Below are 4,089 nucleotides of genomic sequence, written 5' to 3' on the forward strand. Positions count from 1 at the left end.
AATAGAGAATATGCATACATGTTGTATAATTCCTCCTTGAGTTACTTGTGACACAAGGCTCATTTGGACAAGGACTTTGAGACAGAATGCTAAAGGGGCATAATCTTCAAGCTGGATCTTGTATTATGTGAGAGTGGGGACCGGCCAACAAGAGCCCCTGACCCAAATTTGGCCCACCATCAGTTTTTGTAAATAAAGTTTTACTGGGACATACCCATACTCATTCATGTACTGTCTATGGCTGCTTTCACCCTACAACAGCAGAGGTGTGTAGTTGGAAGAGAAATTGCATTGTGCACAAAGCTTAAAATATTAACTACCGGGGCCTTTAGAGGAAAAGTTTGCCAACCCCAGTATTAGATCACCAAACAGCACCATCTCCATCATACTATGTCAGCCTTTGCCTAAATGTCTTTCATGAATTACAATTTAATGTTAATCCCCAGCATCTAAAAATGGCTTGTGTAATAAATATCCATGTCTATCAAATTTCTACATACGAGAAAATGTCTTTGAAATGAAAAAAAATTTTTAAGTTTATTTATTTATTTTGAGAGAGAGAGAGAGCTTGCGAGCAGGAAGGAGCAGAGAAAGGGAAAGAGCGAGAATCCCAAGGTGGCTTCACACCAATAGCACGGAGACCAGGGCAGGGCTCCAACTCACGAATTGTGAGATCATGACATGAGCTGAAATCAAGAGTCGGGGGCTCACCTGACTGAGCCATGCAGGCACCCCGAAAAAAAAATCTTTTAAAATGATGATAATTTAGCCTTTCTGCCTGTGGATGCCATGGAGGAAGCATCATTAAAGTCTCCCTTCCCACCACCAGCATGTCTAAGTCAGAGTCTCCCAAAGAGCCTGAACAGCTGTGAAAGCTCTTCTCAGAGGTTTGAGCTTTGAAACAACTGATGAGAGTCTGAGGAGCCATTTTGAGCAAGGGAGAACAATGCTCAAGGACTGTGCAGCAATGGGAGGTCCAAACAACCAGCACTCTAGAGCCTTTGGGTTTGTCACATTTGTCACTGTGAAAGAGGGGGACGCAGCCATGAATGCAGGCCACACAAGGTGGATGGGAGAGTTGTGGAACCAAAGACGTCTGCCTCAGGTAAATATTCTCAAAGGCCTGATGCCCACTTAACTGTGAAAAACATTTTTGTTGGAGGCATTAAAGAAGACACTAAGAACATCATCTAAGAGATTATTTTGAACAGTATGGGAAAAATGAAGTGATTGAAATTAGGATTGGCTGAGGCCATGGGCAAGAAGAGAGGTTTTGCTTTTGTAACATTTGATGACCATGACTGTAGACAAGAATGCCATTCAAAAATACCACATTGTCCCAAAAGAGTTCACCCAAAAACTGATAGAACTGATAGATGGATTCAGCAAAGTCGCAGGATATAAAATCAACGTACAGAAATCGATTGCATTTCTATACACCAATAATGAAACAGCAGAAAGAGAAATCAAGGAATCAATCCCATCTACAATTGTACCAAAAAGCATAAAACACCCAGGAATAAATCTAACCAAAGGAATAAAAGATCTGTATGCTGAAAATTATGGAAAGCTTATGAAAGAAAGTGAAGAAGACACAGAGAAATGGAAAAACAGTCCATGCTCATGGATCAGAAGAACAAACATTGCTAAAATGACAATACTTCCCAAAGCAATCTACACATTGAGTGCAATTCCTATCAAAATAACACCCACATTCCTCAGAGAGCTCGAACCAACAGTTTTAAAATTTATATGGAACCAGAAAAGACCCTGAGTAGCCAAAGTTATCCTGAAAAAGAAAACCAAAGCTGGAGGGATCACAATTCTGTACTTCAAGCTGTATTACAAAGCTGTAATCATCAAGACAGTATGGTACTGGCATAAAAACAGACACATACGTCAGTGGAACAGAATAGAGAACCTGGAAATGGACCCACAAATGTATGGCCAGACAGTCTTCAACAAAGCAGGAAAGAGTATCCAATGGAAAAAAGACAGTTTTTCGAAAACGGTGTTGAGAAAATTGGACAGTGACATGCAGAAGAATGAACCTGGACCAGTTTCTTACACCACACACAAAAATAAACTCAAAATGGGTGCAAGACCTAAATGTGAAATAGGAAACTATCAAAGTCCTAGAGGAGAACACAGGCAGCAACCTCTTTGACCTCGGCCACAGTAACTTACCAGACACGTCCCCAGAGGCAAGGGAAACAAAAGCAAACATGAACTACTGGGACCTCATCAAGATAAAAAGCTTCTGCGCAGTGAAGGAAACAATGAACAAAACTAAATGCAATCTGTGAAACAGGAAAATATATTTGCAAATGACATACTGGATAAAGGGTTAGTATCCAAAATCTAAAAAGAACTTAGCAAACTCAATACTCAACAAACAAATAATCCAGTGAAGAAATGGGTAAAAGACATGAACAGACACTTTTCCAAAGAAGACATCCAGATGGCTGACAGATACATGAAAAGTTGCTCGACATCACTCATTCTCAGGGAAATACAAATCAAAACCACAAAGAGATAGCACCTCACTTCTGTCAGAATGGCTAACATTAACAACTCAGGAAACATGTTGGTGAGGATGGAGAGAAAGAGGAACACTTCCGCACTGCTGGTAGGAATGCAAACTGGTGTAGCCACTCTGGAAAATAGTATGGAGATTCCTCAAAAAATTAAAACTAGAGCTACTCCATGACCCAGCATTTGCACTACTAGGTATTTATCCAAAGGATACAAATGCTGGTTTGAAGGGGCACAATGTTTATAGCAGCAGCATCAACAATAGCCAAATAATGGGAAGAACCCAAATGCCCATCAACTGATAAATGGATAAAGAAGAAGTGGTATATATTTATACAATGGGATATTACTCAGTGATCAAAAGAATGAAATCTTGGGGCACCTGGGTGGCTTAGTCGGTTAAGCGTCCGACTTTCGCNATTATGCCAAATGAGATAAGACAGAGAAAGATAAATATCATATTATTGCATTCATATGTGTAATTTAAGAAACAAAACAGATGAACATAGGAGAAGGGAAGGAAAAATAAGATAAAAACAGAGGGAGGCAAACCATAAGAGACTCCTAAATACAGAGAATAAACTAAGGGTTGCTGGAGGGATGTTGGGTGGGGGGATGGGCCACATGGGTGATGGGCATTAAGGAGGACACTTGTTGGGATGAGCACTGGGTATGAGAGGTAAGTGATAATCAGTAAATTCTACTCCTGAAATCATTATTACACTATACGTTAACCAACTTGGATTTAAATAAAATTAAAAACAACAAAAATACCCCAAAATACCAGATTGTCAATGGCCACAACTATCCAGTAAGGAAAGCTCTATCTAAGCAACAGACAGCTAGCACTTAATCCAGCCAAAGAGTTCAAAGTGGTTCTGGAAACTTTGGTGGTGGTCATGGAGGTAGTTTTGGTGGGAATGACAACTTTGGTCATGGAGGAAATTTCAGTGCACAAGGTGGCTTTGGTGGCAGTCCAGGTGGTGGTGGATATGGTGACAGAAGAGACAGCTATGACGGATTTGGTAATGATGGAAGCAACTTTGGAGGTGGTGGAAGCTATAATGACTTCGGCGATTCCAGCAATCACTCTTCAAATTCTGGACCCATGAGAGGAGGAAATTTTGGGAGGGAGAAGCCCTGGTCCCTATGGTGGTGGCGGCCAATACTTTGCCAAACTACGAAGCCAAGGCGGGTATGACGGTTCCAGGAGCAGGGGTAGCTATGGCAGTAGCAGAAGGTTTTAATTACTGCCAGGAAACAAAGCTTAGCAGGAGAGGAGAGGAAAGGAAGGGAGGGGAGAGGAGAGGAGAGCCAGAGAACGGACACGGAACTACAGGTTACAACATTTGGTGAACTCAGCCAAGCACAGTGGGGGCAGAGCCTAACTGCTACAAAGAAGACATGTTTTGGGCAATACTCATGTTCATGGGCAGAAAACTCAGGGACTGTATCGTGACTAATTGAATACCAGGTTATTTTAGTCTCTGTGACAAGTGTAAAGCATTCCCACAAAGGGTTTTAACGTAGATTTTTTTTCTTTTTGCACTCATG

At 41.2% G+C, this 4,089-nt stretch overlaps 1 pseudogene; it reads left to right on the forward strand.

The window, feature by feature from the left end:
* Positions 1 to 830: 830 nt before the first annotated feature.
* Positions 831 to 3,782, forward strand: LOC144236971 (heterogeneous nuclear ribonucleoprotein A1-like; annotated as a pseudogene).
* Positions 3,783 to 4,089: the final 307 nt, after the last annotated feature.

Source organism: Crocuta crocuta, unplaced genomic scaffold (assembly GCF_008692635.1).
Source record: "Crocuta crocuta isolate KB4526 unplaced genomic scaffold, BGI_CrCroc_1.0 scaffold126, whole genome shotgun sequence".
NCBI lineage: Eukaryota > Metazoa > Chordata > Mammalia > Carnivora > Hyaenidae > Crocuta > Crocuta crocuta.